This window comes from Schistocerca serialis, chromosome 1 (genome assembly GCF_023864345.2).
Source record: "Schistocerca serialis cubense isolate TAMUIC-IGC-003099 chromosome 1, iqSchSeri2.2, whole genome shotgun sequence".
Taxonomy (NCBI): Eukaryota; Metazoa; Arthropoda; class Insecta; order Orthoptera; family Acrididae; genus Schistocerca; species Schistocerca serialis.
The window spans coordinates 1,180,063,806-1,180,083,320 of NC_064638.1; the positions used below are offsets into that span (position 1 = coordinate 1,180,063,806).

Consider the following 19,515-nt stretch of genomic DNA (forward strand, 5'->3'; position numbering starts at 1 on the left):
TGTGGCAACGATTACCAAAAACAGTGTTTGTTGGATGGACAGTACTCAAAATGGGTGTGATGGATGCTGTCATCTGTTTCAATGATGTTGTAATCAGCAGGACAAAAGTAATGGACAAATTAGGCAACCAGTCAGGAAATAATATGATAGCTGTTCTGACTGCCATAGATCGTCAGCGGCTAGTTGAAGCTGAAAGGGCTGTGGAAGCCACAACTAAAGAGTCCAGAGTAAGGAAAAGGCTCCTGAAGAAGTGTACAGAGGCTAAAGAAGCAGCTGCCCAGCAAGATTATGCTGCTGGAATGTTCTGAAAGAGGCATACGGTGGGTCAAAAACACTGTGAACATTCTTTTCTCATTTTCTCGAAACTACTTTTTCAGAATATTAGGTACATATAACTTCACAATAGTTTTATTCATGTCCACAAAATTTCTCTCACGTGAAGAATGGGGTAATATCTTTGTATTATGCCTAATACATCGCAGAAATGATCTGTGTTTGTCATTCTGCATATAATTTTAGCGGTATTTTTAGACAAAGTAGTAATGTGGTACAATAAGGGTTTTTCTATTTCCTCAGATATACTCCAAACAACAAAACGAGAGGCATAATGTGTTCCTATGAATGTTGACAGCAGCCTGCCACAGCTTGAATGTTATTAGACTGGTGATGGACCAGAAAATGGTACCAGAATGGGAACGTGTATTATAAAAACATCTATTCGGCAAAATACTGTAATTCTTAAACTGTAACAGATATTTCAATAAATTTCCTTTTACAGCTTGAGTTAATGTCATTAATTGTCGGTAAAAATCCACAACTTCCTCCGCATTGTAGATCGAGAATAATGTGCACTGAGGGCGAGGTATAAAAATGCAACCCGTTCACCTCCAGGTCCCCTTAAAGGCCATGTCGTGCCGTACGTAATGTGCAGGGGTCCATCTTGAATCGCGGTGACTTCTATGTAATTGATATCTTTGAATAAAAGTGTCATTTCTATTCGTCTTAGTGCGAATTTGTGTGAGTTACCTTTTGTAATATGCTGTCGCAGTTCTTTCAACGTATGGTCCATGTGTCATCGAGCTATGTACTTGGCAGAGAACACATCATGCGAAATTTACTTTCGTCCTTAAGCGTATATTCCTTGAAAACTAATGGATCTGTAACACTCCCTTCGAGTGCTTTAAATTTTCAACAATGGAAAGTCGGTCGTAATTGAGATCGTGCAGGCTGGCAGACGTGTCTGGTAGCGCGCAGACCCAGACAGAAGACGAAGCGCCGTCGGCGGCTAAGTGAGCCGCACAGTGCCGTTAGCGTGGTTAGGGCTGGATACCGCCTTTCACCGGTGCGACACCCCACCCCGCTCCTCGCACACACTTTCCGAGGACACTGGCCGTGCCGTCCGCCGCTGCTTGCGACAGGTAGAGAGGCGCGTGCTGTCCACCGGGCCGCAAATAAACACGCGACCGCCGTGCTGCGAGCCCCAGTGCTACCGGGGAAGCAGTCCAGTCTAGCGCAGTCTGCACGCCACTGGCACCAAGGTATGTCCACCAAGCGCGTCTCTAGCGCACTGGTTAATTAGATTTACTGACTTCATCAACTTTTTTTCTGAAATACCGTACAGTGTTGGTATCAGGGTCAATACAAAGTGGGTGTTCTGTACGGGTTATCACGTTTATCTTGATCATCACAAATAACTATTTGACCAGAAAAAAATGCACCAAAAATCTTTAGTGGTGCTGAATAATTCAAAAAATGCTGGAATAATAGAAAGTTTTAGTGAAAAGAGGGGAATCAGAAAGAGAGTCCCACAGGGTTCAATTTTGGGTCCACTGATATTCCTTACAAATGTGAGTGACCTCGCATTTAACATGTAACAAGAAGTCTTGTTACTTTTTGCAGACAATACTAGTGGTACAACAAACCTCATTAGAGAGAAAGCACCAGAAGAAAATTTAATGAGGTTTTTTCAAAGAATTACTCAGTGGTTCTCTGAAAATGGACTTCCCTCAATTTTGAGAAAGCACGTTATATTCAGTTCTGTACAACAAATAGAGACATAGCAGCAGTTGATGTAGCACGTGAACAGAAGTCAATAAATGGGACAGAATGATCCAAATTTTTTGTTGTACGCATTGTTGAAAACTTGAACTGGAGGAAGAATATTACTAAGCTTCTCAAACAGTTAACTTCAGCTACTTTTGCTCGTATGATTGCGTCTTGGAAACAAGCAAATTAATCCCCTGAAAAATTTTAGATATTTCCACTCAATAACGTCTTATGGAATAATTTTCTGGGGTAGCTCACCACTTAGAAACACAGTACTGATTTCATGAAAGTGATCGGTAAGAATAATATGATGTGTTCACTTGTGTAGGTACGCTTGCTGGGAGTTAGGCATTTTAACTGCGCCGGCACAATACACATAATCGTTAATGAAATTCTTCATAAATAATCCATGAGACTTTGAGAAGAACAGCGACCAGAAAGAAGTTCACTGTGCTGCAACAAAAATTTTTGATCATTTGCCCAATAACATAAAAAGTCTTATAGGTAACATAGCAAGTTTTAAATCTAAGTTAAAAACTTTCTCGTGAGAACTCCTATCCCATCAGGGAATACCTTACTTTGAAATGTAGTTGTGTGAATAAGGCTACAAAACAATGAGTTCAGTGATGTTAACACTAATCGTGTATATGTGCTTGTTCCTCATCATTTCGATAGTAAAATCGTTTAAATAAACTATGGAGCATGTAACTAACTGATTAATTAACTACCAGGCAGACATTAACCAGCATGATTGTCTTTATTGTAATTTCGTTTGTTACGAAGATATAAACAGCACTACAACTTTTTCAAATAGCACCCCACATTTTTTTATTTCGTAATCCACTTCCTCCCCTCAAGAACCTTTGCTACATTTGACAGTAAACAGAAGGAAACAGAAGATGGATGTGTTGCCTCTAGCGAACGCCTGTCCAGGGTGACTCGTGTAAACCTACTTAGGCAGTGACAAATACTATCGAGCTCGCCGCTTTTTTCATAAATCCGAGTTCGACTACGAGCGCTCGATCTATCTCTTATCGAGTCCTTCGTATAAAAAGTCCTGTGTGAATTACAACCTAAAATTTTACGCAGTAAAAGTTAATTCTTATGTAACATAACAGACATTTCTGGTTACGACATACGACTGTTTGAAATTCTGTCTCACACTAGTCATTTCATTTATATTTAATACATCAGCTCTCAGAGCATAATTCAAATTTTTGCTTTTGGTTTCCCTTTTATAAGACGTTTTTTGAGGGATGACTTCCAAGAACTAGTCCACCAAACGAGAGAAATACTCATTTCATTTTGACATTTTTTTTTTGTAAAAGCCTCTTGAAGCAGTTGAGGTATTTTAAGCGAAGATGAGGTCAATAATACCTCGATTGTGACAGATAGTTTCACTTAAAAGACAAGGTTTTATTTGCTATTAATTAATTAAAACATCGATAAACATATCGACAGCTCTCGTAATAATTAGCGAAGACAAAAACCAGGTTCAGTTTCACAAGGATCTGATCAAAAGGTACTGTTTGGTAGACATCACAGTAATATTCTGTTTAGTTTTTATTTTGTCATTTTTCCACTGATTTTTGTTTATGTATGTTTTTAGCACTTGCACATCACTTTTAGCCTGGTTCATTCAGTATATTATAAACACGATCTGATGCGTACAGAACCGGTAGTTTAATGAGAGACTCATATTGTCATTTATACGCACTGAATTATCAGTATAATTGGCCATCAACATACTTTAAAATTATATGAAAGAAAATTTAAGTCAAAAGACAGACTGCAATTCTGACGAGTGACACAGGTGACGCCACGACACGGCGCAAGGCACCATGTTAAAAGCAGGTCCTTCGGTTTCGACGAGTGTAGCACGTAGAGGCTTTGACAGTTACAAATGAACATATATTTAAAACTGCGCTGTATTGTCTTTTCCTAGTGTGAAAGTGGCAACTCCGATGCAGCAACTTAATCGCATCTCATTCGTGAAGGTATAATAAGGGGAGCTGTCATGACGTCATCAAGTTGAAGCCGACGTCCGCCATGTTACTTGCCCCAAACGTTAGGTTCTGGTGGCAGTGTTTTGATCAATAATACCTGTCTGCGTCATTTACTGTGCAGTTATAATTTTGACTATCGTCTAAACTGTACAGAGATCACATTTACTCGTAAGTGGACTAGTGCCAGCGATGTTTTCTTTTATGTACATGAATTTTGATTGAGCTATCTGCTTTTACTGTAGTGGTTTTACTTCTGTGGTTTAACTTTAGGTTTCCCATCAGTCCAACACGAAAAGTTTTCCGTTAACACTGAGAGAAGCAAAGACTGGAAACCGACGAACCATAGAAAAATACACTACTGGCCATTAAAACTGCTACACCACGAAGATGACGTGCTACAGACGTGAAATTTAACCGACAGGAAGAAGATGCTGTGATATACAAATGAATAGCTTTTCAGAGCATTCACACAAGGTTGGCGCCGGTGGCGACACCTACAACGTGCTGACATGAGCAAAGTTTCCAACCGATTTCTCATACACAAACAGCAGTTGACCGGCGTTGCCTGCTGAAACGTTGTTGTGATGCCTCGTGTAAGGAGGAGAAATGCGTACTATCACGTTTCCGACTTTGATAAAGGTCGGATTTTAGCCTATCGCGATTGCGGTTTATCGTATCGCGACATTGCTGCTCTCGTTGGTCGAGATCCAATGACTGTTAGCAGAATATGGAATCGGTGGGTTCAGGAGGGTAATACGGAACGCCGTGCTGGATCCCAACGGCCTCGTATCACTAGCAGTCGAGATGACAGGCATCTTATCCGCATGGCTGTAACGGATCGTGCAGCCACGTCTCGATCCCTGAGTCAACAGATGGGGATGTGTGCAACACAACAACCGTCTGCACGAACAGTTCGACAACGTTTGCAGCAGCATGGACTATCAGCTCGGAGACAATGGCTGCGGTTACCCTTGACGCTGCATCACATACAGTAGCGCCTGCGACTGTGTACTCAACGACGAACCTGGGTACACAAATGGCAAAACGTCATTTTTTCGGATGAATCCAGGTTCTGTTTACAGCATCATGGTGGTCGCATCCGTGTTTGGGGACATCGCGGTGAACACACAAACGCACATTGGAAGCGTGTATTCGTCATCGCCATACTGGCGTATCACCCGGCGTGATGGTATGGGGTGCCATTGGTTACACGTCTCGGTCACCTCTTGCTCGCACTGACGGCACTTTGAACAGTGGACTTTACATTTCAGATGTGTTACGACCCGTGGCTCTACCCTTCATTCGATCCCTGCGAAACCTTACATTTCAGCAGGATAATGCACGACCCCATGTTGCAGATCCTGTACGGGCCTTTCTGGGTACAGAAAATGTTCGACAGCTGACCTGGCCAGCACATTCTCCAGATCTCTCACCAATTGAAAACGTCTGGTCAATGGTGGCCGAGCAACTGGCTCGTCACAATACGCCAGTCACTAATCTTGATGATCTGTGGTATCGTGTTGAAGCTGCATGGCCAGCTGTACCTGTACACGCCATCCAAGCTCTGTTTGACTCAATGCCCAGGCGTATCAGGGCCGTTATAACGACCAGAGGTGGTTGTTCTGGGTAGTGATTTCTCAGGATCTGTGCATCCAAATTGCGTGAAAATGTAATTACATGTGAGTTCTAGTATAATATATTTGTCCAATGAATACCCGTTTATCATCTGCATTTCTTCTTGGTGTAGCAATTTTAATGGCCAGTAGTGTACGTCCTCAGTATTTTTGGGAAGAGGACAGAGGCTGAACATCAGTTTGGTCAGTCCGTATTTTTTAAGGAAAGCACTTGATTACGAAAGTAGCCTTGTCACATTATACACTTCTCTTCTCGATTATTCGAAATGCATAGCAAAAAAAAAAAAAAAATAAATAAAAGGTTACAGTAACGAGGCCATGTGTGTTGTGTTACGGGATGGAAAATACATTTAAGGCCCGAAAAAGTCTGAAGACACCCTCATGACGCTGTTTTATTCACGAAAGCACTGTAACATTTTTTTACTTAAAACAACTGCTTTGTGCACACCTCAGAAATTAAGAACTAGAAGAAATAGTAAACGGTAGTCTGTTGATGTTTTGGGGCATCTAACATGGCGGATCTGGCTTAGAGCAACGTACAGTATGAGTCTGTACCGTCATCAAACCTCATTACACCTACACAATTCCATTTATCTTGTTGCTTGTGCATGGGAGCTAAATAAACAAACATTTCTGCAAAGGTTTTGCTCATTACATCCAATCTCAACTATTTTTTCAAGTGTAAGACAAAGCCCTCGACCTACACCCCTCTAGAAAAATGCTAGCAACCTGAAATTTATTCACAGGACATATGGATTTGGGATTCGATATTGTTAGTGGGGTACGTATCAGTTCCAATTCCAATATACATAGGCAGATCTCAAGGCCACCCTTCACAGTCAACGTTAAATCTTATCCAGCGACGTTACTGTTTTTCTTACCAGTTAGCTATACCAATTCTGATACAATATTCTCAAACCTAACCTTACTTGATAATGAAACATGATTCTACAACGCTAGCGGGCGACCTTTACATCTGTTGACGTTACGATCCCGCGTGGTCAGTGCTAACGGACGTTCCGCTACTCTGGCGTCCTTGCTGATGTCGCTGTAACACCTTAAGCTCAGTATTTCTCTCTCAATTGCGATCCACCTCACGCACTACGTAATAGCAAATCTTGGAACACCCATTGCACATGGTAGTTGTGTCTTTCGAATTTGTTTTCGTAATTTATAAGAGTTGTATTCTAGAAGGATAGCAGTGAAAGAGATAGGTCTCGCGAGAAGTGTTAAGAGAAGCTGGAAGGGGAGGGGGGGGGGGGGGGGGAGGGGAGCAGGGGGTGCATGTGGGGGCGGGAGGCGACAAAGTGAAATTCACTGTGAAATCTGTTGTCAAGCTTGTTGTTGTGCAGCCCCCATGTATTGTCACCCTTTGTTTGCAGAATTACACATCTCAGCATTTGTGACATGCATAAATGTTTTTTATATGTAACTTTTCGTGTAAGCTTCGTGTGGCAAGCGTTTATAGTACTTATTCAAATCAAACTTTTGCGACCGTATTCGTGATTTACTGTCACGAAGATCACAATTCGCAGTAATTGACTGGGGCACTAATCTAGTGATATGGAAGCGATCTCTGCGATTCCTCGAGAAAGTGTTATAGGTCCCTGCTATTTTTGATCTTTATAAACGATTTAGGAGACAGGCAGTAAAGCCTGAGCTTCTTTAAAAAATCAAACTCTCATGTACAAAACAAGTTCAAACACCTCATTACTTTACAAATGAGTTAATGTGTTAACTATTTGACTTAGAGCATGTAAGCGAGAAAAAGTTTAAGTAAAAATTTGGAATTATGCTTCGTTTTAAACAAAGCTAGAGTTTCTCACATCGCATTGTTTATTATGTCTGATCTTCTTAATTATGTGCTGTACAATGAGGTAATTCCGCAGATCATTCAATGGTGTATGTGAATACTGATTGCATTTGTGCTGCGAGTAGAATCAGTAGTAAAGAAGTAATAAATAAGAACGTCAACCTAGATGCTGAAGTTTTACGGTATGGACAGCGCAAATGTAGTGAGCGATAAACTTTTCCTTTCTGCATTTTGTGAGTGTATGTGTGTATATATCTGTGTGTGTGTGTTTGTGTGTGTGTAGGGGAGGGGGATGGCAGAGAAGGAAGGAAGGAAGAAAGATTGGGTTTAACATCCCGACGACATCGAGGTCATTAGGGACGGACCATAAGCTCGTGTTGTGTTAAGGATGGGAAAGGAAAATCGGCTGTGCCCCTTCAAAGGAACCATCCCGGCATTTGCCTGGTGCGATTTAACCTAAATCTGGATGGCCGGACCCGGTTTTGAACCGTCCTCTTCCTTAATGTGAGTCCAGTGTGCTAACCACTGCGCGATCTCACTCCGTGGTGGCAAGGAGGCAAGGTTCAGTAAATGTTTGAAATTATGTGCAGAGTTTGTTGGAAGACGCCAAGTGCTCTCATTCTCAAATACTGGAAGAATAAAGTCTGAGTAATTTGCACGTCATGAGTTACGTTTCTTCAAGACACACAAACACACACACACACACACACACTTTCTAACTGTCTTACTGTGTTAAATCTTTTACATAACAATTCTTAATCAGTGGATTATGCATTCAGTCTTCTGGTCACAAGTGGCCCATCGGGACCATCCGACCGCCGTGTCATCCTCAGATGTGGATGCCGATAGGAGGGGCGTATGGTCAGCACACCGCTCTCCTGGTCGTTATGATAGTTTTATTTGATCGGAGCCGCTACTATTCGGTCATGTAGCTCCTCAGTTGGCATCACGAGGCTGAGTGCACCCCGAAAAATGGCAACAGCGCATGGCGGCCCAGGTGGTCACCCGTCCAAGTGCCGGCCACGCCCGACAGCGCTTAACTTAGATGATCTGACGGGAATCGGTGTACCCACTGTGGCAAGGTCGTTGCCAATCAGTGGATTATGGCAGACTTTAATTTTTTAAGTCCGGTCAACAATTACATCAAATATTGAAAATCAAGTTTTTTTTGCCCCGTAAGTCGTCAGATAGGCAACGTAGGCAAGATGCAACTGGAACTTTGCCCTCGGTTAGCCATTTAGTGATAAGATCTGATCAGCTCCCTTACGTCGTATGCAGATGATGTCGGTTACTGTCGACTAAAGTCATCAAAAGATAAAAACGAATTGCAAAATGAGTTTCGACAAGATATCTACATTGCGCAAAAAGTGGAAAATGACCACAAACAATACAAAGCGTGAGGTCCTCCATTAAAATAAATTAAATTTTGGATAAAGATAAATCAAAAAAATTCAGAGGTTGTCGATTCAATTAAATAGACAGATATTACAGTTACGAACAACTTACTTGGTACCATGGCAACGAAAATGTTGTGGGTAAGGTTGATCAAAGATTGTGTTCAAATGGTTCAAATGGCTCTGAGCACTATGGGACTTAACTTCTGAGGTCATCAGTCCCCTAGAACTTAGAACTACTTAAATCTAACTAACCTAAGGACATCACACACATCCATGCTCGAGGCAGGATTCGAAGCTGCGACCGTAGCGGTCGCGCGGTTCCAGACTGTAGCGCCTAGAACCTCTCGGCCACCCCGACCGGCAAAGATTGTGTTTTTTGGTAGGATACGTATTGTTAGAAGGTGCAACAAATCTATTAGAGAGACTGTCTACACTATGTTTGTCAGTCCTCTTCTGGAATATTGTTGCGCAATGTGAGTTTCTTACCAGGTAGGATTGACAGAGGACATCGAAAAAATTCAACGAAGTTTAGGTCGATTTGTATTATGGCGCAATGAGCGAAAGAATGCCACGGGCATGGTAATCGAGTCGAGGGGGCAGTTACTAAGACAAAGCCTTTTTTCGTTGCGATGGAATCTTTTCACGAATGCCAACATATTTTGTTAACTTCCACGAACATAGAGAGAAATCATAGATCGCACGGGAAGGTTTTTATTTTCATTTTTCTTATGAGCACCTGTTCAGCAGATGAGGTGTTTCACAATAACCAAAATGAACAAGTGCTCATAGCTCTTAAGGTATGCAATTTAGAACCCGAGTTTGCTGGATATTTTTTTCTTGTTTCGGTCGCTACTACCACCTTTCAGAATATGAAAAACAAAGAGCTTGCAATAGAAGAGATTTGTTTCACAGTATCGAAGATGAAGTAGTGCTCGCCGGCCGGGGTGGCCGAACGGTTCTAGGCGCTACAGTCTGGTACCACGCGACCGCTACGGTCGCAGGTTCGTATCCTGCCTCGGGCATGGATGTGTATGATGCCCTTCGGTTTAAGTAGTTCTAAGTTCTAGGGGACTGATGATCTTAGAAGTTAAGTCCCATAGTGCTCAGAGCCATTAGAACCATTTTATGGAAGTAGTGCTCACTAATCCTAAGGTAAGCGTTTTGATTCTTTTGCTAGTTCCTGTCATGTCCCTGAATATTGACATTCATCCTGCGAGATCCTGTATAAACTCATAGGCGGTTTATCCATTCAGCACAAGTAGAATTCGCTATCTGACAAACAAAAGCTGAACGAAGCACAAAATGAGCGTAAGGAGAGCAACGAGAGAAATGTTCAGTTACTTTGACAGTAAAATTTTATCAACCGATTTGACTAAAAACTCCAAGACGATCTGATCTTAAGGAAAATCAGTAAGCGGTTCGAAATCAACTATTCAGTCACTCAGTGACCATACTGGCATCGAATGGAAGGTACTAGAGTAACGCGGAAATACTGAATACGGTCTTCCGAAATTGATTCACTGCGGAAAATCGTAATACAGTCTCTCATTTACATCATCGTACGAACGTCGAAATGGCAGATATTGAAATAAGCCAGTAGTGGAAAGGCATCAGGACCAGATGCGGTGCCCGTAAGATCCTACAAAGGTAATGCGAAAGAACTTGCTCCCCTTCTAGCAGTATTTTATGGTATTTCGCTGGAGCAACGAAGGGCACCTAGCGACTGGGAAAAAGCACAGGTCCTTTCCGTTTTCAAGAAGGACCTTAGAAGAGATACACATCATTGTTGGCATGTGTCGTTGACGTCAATCTGTTTCAGAATTATCGAATATGTTTTATGTTCAAGAATTACGACGTTTTTTGGGAAACAAAAATCTCCTCTATGAAAGTCAACATGGATTCCGCAAGCAGAGATCTTGCTGAACTCGGGTCGCTCTGTTCTTCCACGCAATCCATAACGCTGTAGAGGACGGCGCCCAGGTTGATACCGTGTTTCTTGACTTCAGGAAGGCGTTTGACACCGTCCTGAATTGCTGTCTAGTGAAAAAATTACCAGCTTACCAAGTTTCAGACTAGATTTGCAACTGAATTCAGGAATTCCTTGCAGATACAACTCAACATCTTGTTCTTTACGGAACCAAATCGGCAGATATGAAGGCAATTTCCGGAGTACCCCAAGGAAGTGTGCTAGGGTCGTTACTGTTTACAATATACATAACCTATGAAGCCATTGGCAACTCTTTAAGAGTCTGCAGAGATGCTGCGGTTGTCTATAAAAAAAGTAGCAACGCCAGAAGCCAGTATCCGTTTGCAGAATGGCCTATAGAGGATTGATGAATGCTGCAGGCAGGCTATGCCAGTTGACCCTGAACGTAAATTAATGTAACGTATTGCGCATACGTAGGAAATGAAATCTACTACTGTATAATTACACTATCGATGACTAACTGGTGGAAACAATATCGACTGTAAAATATCTGTGAGTAACTATCCAGGGCGACCATATGAGGGATGACCAAATAAAACAAATAATCGGTAAAGCAGATGCTAGACTGAGATTCATAGACAGAAACTTAAGGCAATGTAATTCATCCACGAAAGAAGTGGCTTAAAAGGCGCCTGTTCGAACGATTGTTGAGTATTGTTCATCAATCCGTGACCCTTGCCAGGTAGGACTGATAGAAGAGACAGAGAAGATCCAACGAAGAGCGGCGCGTTTCGTCACGGGATCGTTTGGTCCGTACGAGAGCTTTACAGAGATGCTCGATAAGCTCCACTGACAGACGGTACAAGAGAAGCGTTGTGCATCAGAGAGAGGTTTACTACTGAAATTTCGAGAGAGTACTTTCCTGGAAGAGAGCGGACAACATATTACTTCCTCCCACATACATCTCGCGAAATGATGACGATGAGAAAATTCCTTAAATTAGAGCTAATAGGCAGGCTTACCGACAATCATTCTTCCCATTCACTATTCGCGAGTGGAACAGGGAAGGAGGGAATCAGTTAGCGATACCAGAAGTACCCTCCGCCATACACCGTCAGATAGCTTGCGGAGTATTGATATATATGTATGTTTAGGGGACAAACCTTGAGTCTGCACTGCCCATTTATACGGAGAAACTTAAGTGCTATTTACACGGAAACAATGAGTTGCGAAAGTCATTTCCTGAAACCAGTGTTTTAATGCTGATGTTTGATATTAATAGGCTTCGATTGGCCAAGAATACCCTCTTTGCTAACAGTAGTCTCTTCTTTAACTCTTTCTTACTTCAACCGTTGTCTATTTCTTTGCTTCCAAACGTAGTCTTTTCGAAGCAGACGAAGTGAAGCAGTTGTTCTGTCACTTCGTCTTCTTCGTTGTTCCCAGTTTTTGTGTTATGTTTACCGCTAACCTCATTTCTGCTACTCCCCATAACTTTTAGCAGTGATTATGCAAGGCGAAAAAAGGCTCTATAAAAAGAAACAGCTGCTAACATCCATAACTACAGACCTTGGGAACAGAAAAAGATTTGTAAAAATCGGTTTGGTGCACAGCTCTGTGTGTGACCGAAACACCGCTAACAGGGATGAAGTTCAGAGAAGTTCTGGCACTCGAGTCATTTGCTTTCAAAATGTAGTGGAAGACAGCATGGATGATCCTCTGCTCAAGCACTGTGCATGGGAAGCTCCCGCATCTTACTTTGGACTGGCCCCAGTTTTCAGAACAGTTTAGGTATTTCTTAGGTGTTATAATGTTGGCCTTACATCGGAGTCGTTCTGTCGAATACTTTTAGCTACGAAAGCTAGCATTTTATTTATTTTGTTCACTTTTTAGTATGGTGGTAGGCAATGACCAGCTGTCGAAACTCCGATTCATCGTATTTCACCTGTGGTGAATGGCTCTGAGCACTATGGAACTTAACATCTAAGGTCATCAGTCCCCTAGAACTTAGAACTACTTAAACCTAACTAACCTAAGGACATCACACACATCCATGCCCGAGGGAGGATTCGAACCTGCGACCGTAGCAGTCGCGGGGTTCCGGACTGAAGCGCCTAGAACCGCACGGCCACCGCGGCCGGCACCTGTGGTGAGGTCGGCTTTCTGACACTCTCATGTAAGCCACTCATATTCGCATGTTGATTTCAGGGGGAGCAAGTAGTAAGTACACTCACTCACCGAGGGTTCTTCCTACTGAATCACTTTCAAAATTCTTGGAGAAATGCATCATAGACAAAAAATGGTTCAAATGGCTCTGAGCACTATGGGACTTAACTTCTGAGGTTATCAGTCTCCTAGAACTTAGAACTACTTAAACCTAACTAACCTAAGGACATCACACACATCCATGCCCTAGGCAGGATTCGAACCTGCGACCGTAGCGGTCGCGCGGTTCCAGACTGTAGTGAATAGAACCGCTCGGCCACCTCGGCCGGCGCATCATAGACACTGTGCTGTCTTACAATATATTTCTTCACAACCGGTTTCGATCATGGACCATTCTCACAGTGGAAAAACATGTCATACATGCTATTTAACCAGAAAAGTAATCGCCATTGCTGACTTGAAGTGCCATAAATGATACTTAACGCCGTAACACCGGCTTAAACAAGCAGAAAACATTGAAAATATGAAAACATGTAGCAGCAGTAAGTGCACAGCACCATTGGTGAGGCGCAATACCAGTGGGTTAACAAACAAGTCGCTCAAAAACCATTTCATGGAAATAAATACACTCCTGGAAATGGAAAAAAGAACACATTGACACCGGTGTGTCAGACCCACCATACTTGCTCCTGACACTGCGAGAGGGCTGTACAAGCAATGATCACACGCACGGCACAGCGGACACACCAGGAACCGCGGTGTTGGCCGTCGAATGGCGCTAGCTGCGCACCATTTGTGCACCGCCGCCGTCAGTGTCAGCCAGTTTGCCGTGGCATACGGAGCTCCATCGCAGTCTTTAACACTGGTAGCATGCCGCGACAGCGTGGACGTGAACCGTATGTGCAGTTGACGGACTTTGAGCGAGGGCGTATAGTGGGCATGCGGGAGGCCGGGTGGACGTACCGCCGAATTGCTCAGCACGTGGGGCGTGAGGTCTCCACAGTACATCGATGTTGTCGCCAGTGGTCGGCGGAAGGTGCACGTGCCCGTCGACCTGGGACCGGACCGAAGCGACGCACGGATGCACGCCAAGACCGTAGGATCCTACACAGTGCCGTAGGGGACCGCACCGCCACTTCCCAGCAAATTAGGGACACTGTTGCTCCTGGGGTATCGGCGAGGACCATTCGCAACCGTCTCCATGAAGCTGGGCTACGGTCCCGCACACCGTTAGGCCGTCTTCCGCTCACGCCCCAACATCGTGCAGCCCGCCTCCAGTGGTGTCGCGACAGGCGTGAATGGAGGGACGAATGGAGACGTGTCGTCTTCAGCGATGAGAGTCGCTTCTGCCTTGGTGCCAATGATGGTCGTATGCGTGTTTGGCGCCGTGCAGGTGAGCGCCACAATCAGGACTGCATACGACCGAGGCACACAGGGCCAACACCCGGCATCATGGTGTGGGGAGCGATCTCCTACACTGGCCGTACACCACTGGTGATCGTCGAGGGGACACTGAATAGTGTACGGTACATCCAAACCGTCATCGAACCCATCGTTCTACCATTCCTAGACCGGCAAGGGAACTTGCTGTTCCAACAGGACAATGCACGTCCGCATGTATCCCGTGCCACCCAACGTGCTCTAGAAGGTGTAAGTCAACTACCCTGGCCAGCGAGATCTCCGGATCTGTCCCCCATTGAGCATGTTTGGGACTGGATGAAGCGTCGTCTCACGCGGTCTGCACGTCCAGCACGAACGCTGGTCCAACTGAGGCGCCAGGTGGAAATGGCATGGCAAGCCGTTCCACAGGACTACATCCAGCATCTCTACGATCGTCTCCATGGGAGAATAGCAGCCTGCATTGCTGCGAAAGGTGGATATACACTGTACTAGTGCCGACATTGTGCATGCTCTGTTTCCTGTGTCTATGTGCCTGTGGTTCTGTCAGTGTGATCATGTGATGTATCTGACCCCAGGAATGTGTCAATGAAGTTTCCCCTTCCTGGGACAATGAATTCACGGTGTTCTTATTTCAATTTCCAGGAGTGTATTTCATTAGTGACTGGTTGCAGTTATCTTTATGTACGCTTAAGAGGCGAAGAAACTGGCACACCCACCTAATATCACGTAGGGCCCCCGCAAGCACACAGAAGTGCCGCAACACGACGTGGCATGGACTCGATTAAAATCTCAAGTAGGAGGGAATAGACACCATGAATCCTGCGAGGCTGTCCATAAATCAGTAAGAGTAACGAGGGAGTGGAGATCTCTTCTGACTAGCACGTTGCAAGGCATTCCAGATATGCCTACTAATGTTCGTCTCTGGGGAGTTTGGTGGCTCTAGCGGAAGTGTTTAACCTCAGAAGAGTGTTTCTGAAGCCACTCTGTAGTAATTCTGAAAGTCTGGGGTGTCACATTGTCCTGCTGGAATTGCCCAAGTTCGTCGGAATGCACAATGGACATGAATGGATACAGATGATCAGTCAGGATGGTTACGTATGAATCACTTGTCAGAGTCATATCTAGACTATCAGGGGTCTCCCATCACTCCAACTGCACACGCCACCGACCATTACAGAGCCTTCATCAGTTGATCATGCAGCGTCTATGGATTCATGAGGTTGTCTCCACAGCCGACACGTCCATCCGCTCGACACAACCTGAAACGAGACTCGTCAGACCAGGCAACATGTTTCCAGTCATCAGTAGTCCAACGTCGATGTTGACGGGCCCAGGCGAGGCGTAAAGCTTTATGCCGTGCAGTCATGAAGGGTACATGAATAGGCCTTCGGCTCCGAAAGCCCATTTCGATAATATTTCATCTAATGGTTCGCACCTGGACACTTGTTGATAGCCCAGCAATCTGCTGCAATTTGCAGAAGGGTCGCACTTGTGTCACGCTGAACGATTGTCTTCAGTCGTCGTTGGTGCCGTTCTTGCAGGATCTTTTTCCGGCAGTAGCGAGGTCGGAGATTTGATGTTTTACCGGATTCCTGAAATTCACGGTACACTTGTGAAATGTCGTGTGGGAAAATCCCCACTTCATCGCTACCTCAGAGATATTCTATCCCATCGCTCGTGCGCCGACTGTAACACCACGTTCCAACTCACTTAAATCTTGATAACCTGCCATGTAGCAGCAGTAACCGGTCTAACAACTGCGCCAGACTTTTGTCGTCGCCGGTCGCAACGCCGTACACTGCCTGTTTATATATCTCTGTATTTGAATACGAATGCCCATACCAGTTTCTCTGGCGCTTCAGTGAACATTCAATTAATATACGGTCTCGGTATTCAAAAATTTGCGTATTAAATATGCTTAAACTTAATCTGAAAGATTTCATCAGTAGTGGAGTGAGTATTAATTGTTCAGTTAGTCCATAAGAAATCTTCACCTTTGTCGGGAGTGTTTAGCCGTCGGAGAAACAGTGCCATACTTGTGTTTGACTCATCTGGTGTTTACGTCTCTCTTTCCGTTGTCCGGCCCGCTTTAATCAGATGGGCACGTGGTTCACAAATTACGTGGGCTTTGTGGTCGTTTATGGCGTGAGAGGTCACGAGGTCCCGCTGAGGCTATCGCCGCGAGGTGACCCATTGAAGGCCGTGCTTTTGGACGAACGAGAGTCTGCACGTGCCGGCGTTTTCGAGTTTTATTTAATTTCTGGCGGGGAAGGAGGTTTCTGTTCTAAGGTCAATGTGCTCGGAGGATAAATGTTACAACACAACGTGACAGTACTCGATAACAAGGTTATTTAGGGTCAATATTTTGGCTGTCAGAATCAGCGGTAGCAAGTATGACGCGGAGGTCCGTGGAGCATGTGGCACTATGAGTCATTTGCCGTCGAAGTGAACTGAGAGATAACACGGAAGAGCCCTGTAGTGTGCGTGGGGACATCCGGAATCTTCCTTTGGACTGGCGCCAGTTTTCCTCTTAATGCAGACATTTTACAGGTGGCATAATGTTTCTGAGTCTATTCGAGTACTGTTGGTTACGAAAGCTCACATTTCTCTATTTTACTCACTTTTTGGTAATTCTGTTGACGATAACAGCTGTCAAAATACTGCAGGGAGGGAGATTAGAGGTTAACATCATTAGACACGGAGCGAAAGCTGGGATTACGAAAAGACAGGGAACGAAATCGGCCGTGCCCTTTTCAAAGGAATCTTCCCGGCATTTGCCTAGAGCGATTAACAGGAATTACGGAAAACCCAAATATGGATGGCCGGACGCGGATTTGAGCCGCCATCCTCCCGAATGCTAGTCCACTGTGCTAACCACGGCGCCACAAGGCTTGGTCCCTAAAGCTGAGTCATCAAATTCAGCCTGTAGTGACAGAGGCTTTCTCACCACACTTATACGAGGTGCATTCAGAAACGTGCGGCTTGTTTTAAAATACGCACGCACTCGTTGTGAATGCTTGGAAGAGATGGCAGCACTGTACGACACATAAAACCACAGCGGCACCGGCGAGAGTTGGGACTGTTGTTGATGAATTGCCGACATATTCATTTACGTGGCTTGACACAGACTGATATTAATCTCCAGTTTAGTGATACATGTGGTGATGATGTCGTGGATGTGCCTAACGTGCGTTCATGGAAGCGTCAGTTCAAAGAATGTAGAACAAGTCAGCTCAAAGAATGTAGAACACGTCAGCTCAAAGAATGTAGAACATCGTACGTCAATAAAGAGAGACAACATCGGCCTCGCACCAGCCGGTTAGACGACTTGATCAAGCAATTGGAGAAAGTTGTTTTGGAGGATCGCCGAATGAGTGTGGAGCACATCGCCTCCAAAGTTGGCATTTCCTTGAGATCTGTGAACACAATCCTGCATGGAGGCTGAAAATGCGAAAAGTGTTCTCGAGGTGGGTGTTACGAATGCTGGTGTATGACCAGAAGAGTGTGCTCGTGACATTTTGCCAGGCAATGTTGACACATGATGGGACTTTATTTTCATATATTTTGACAATGGGTGATCCTGAAACAAAGAGCCAGTCAGCTCAATGAAGCACACGCACTCACCACCAAAGAAATTTCGGGTAAGCGTCAGTGATGGTGGACATGACGTAATCCTAACTCATTGGTTCCAAAGGGCACTGTGGTGACAGGTGCTTAATACCAAGAAATTTTCGAAGAACAAGCTCCTAACAGCAATCCATGAAAAATGACCAGAAAAGGCTGCAAGTGAGCTCTTTCACCGAGCAAGGCACCTGGGGATAGGGCTAACGCGACGCTGCAGTTTCTTCGTGACAGCAAGTCTGACGTGATTTATCGTGCTACGCAATCATCTGATCTGACTCCCAGTTACTTTCGGCTGGTTCCAAACACACTTTCCGTGGTCGCAAATTCACTAGCCGTGCCGCTATTGCATCAGCGTTTTTCCAGTGGTCTAACCAAACTCCTAAAGATACTTTCACAGCCGCTCTGGAATCACGGCATCGTCGTTGTGAGGAGATTACATCGAGAAATGACACAAGTTTCACAGTTTTCGCGTGATTACTTTGTTAGGAAAAAATCGGAGTTGTTATAATCTGCATGCACCTATTATATGCACATATATTTCGGAAGACGTATGTAGTAAGTAAAGTTGATCACAACCCAAAAGTTGATACCATATTGCTTTATTAGATGTAGTCGTGTTGGAAGTCGAGATTGCATGAGTCCCAGATGTGTTCAGTTAGGAGGAGTTGGTGGTCAAGAAGTCAACGTGAGTTTGCTATCATGCTCCTCAAACCATTGTATCAGGATTCTGACGTTATAACATGGACAGTTATACGGTTATCCTGCTGGAAGATCTCATCGCCCTCTGGGAAGACATCAGGCGTGAAGGGATGCAGGTGGTCCTTAGTCACGTTCACGTAGTCCACAGTTCATTTTGCCTTCGGTTACTACCACAGGTGCCATGGAAGCCCTGGTGAATGTCCCTGATACAGCCCTCGCTGACCAGCGTCCATGGCGTGGTGCATGTTTCATGCAGCTGTTCGCATAGATGATAGAGTACCTGGACACGACTGTCGTCCTGGTGTAGCAAGAAAAGCGATTCATCGAACCAGGTGACACATTTCCATTGATCCACTGCTCAACCTCGATGACCCTGTGCCAACTGCGATCGTAACTGATGGGAACACGTAATGGTCGTCTGCAATAATGAGCAACACGTTGTTGCCCTATCGTGGTTTCACCGTCCATCAACTACTTTCCATTGATGCTTGCGACAGTAGCGTGTTACAAGACGGTCATTCCCAGGGGCCGGGCCATAGATGCTTTCCCTCAAGTCAGTGGATTTTCCTAATTGCGGTCGATGTTGTCGCGGCTATGGCTCCACTTGTACAAGACATAACGGGTGTATCTGCACATATATCTGCTGGTGATTGGGGACGGTATACTGAACAACATTAGACTAAGATTTACGCCATTTTCTGACTAATAATTGTAGCTGTGTTGGCAGTAGAATATTTTTAGTTTGGTTAGTACCTCCACGTACTTACAAGCCGTTGAGAGCCAAAGTGGTCTATATCAAAATAAT

General features: G+C 44.4%; 2 protein-coding genes across 2 annotated transcripts in view; one reads left to right on the forward strand and one right to left on the reverse strand.

The window, feature by feature from the left end:
* LOC126418736 (protoheme IX farnesyltransferase, mitochondrial) overlaps window positions 1-19,515 on the reverse strand; it is a 280,801-nt gene that overhangs the window by 198,756 nt on the left and 62,530 nt on the right. The gene's annotated exons all lie outside the window — the stretch shown is intronic.
* The window catches only part of LOC126456481 (3 beta-hydroxysteroid dehydrogenase/Delta 5-->4-isomerase type 1), a 276,435-nt gene continuing 258,337 nt past the window's right edge, over window positions 1,418-19,515 (forward strand). The window contains exon 1 of the mRNA XM_050092235.1: window positions 1,418-1,538. The gene's annotated coding sequence lies outside the window, so the exon portion shown is untranslated. The remainder of the gene's footprint in view (window positions 1,539-19,515) is intronic.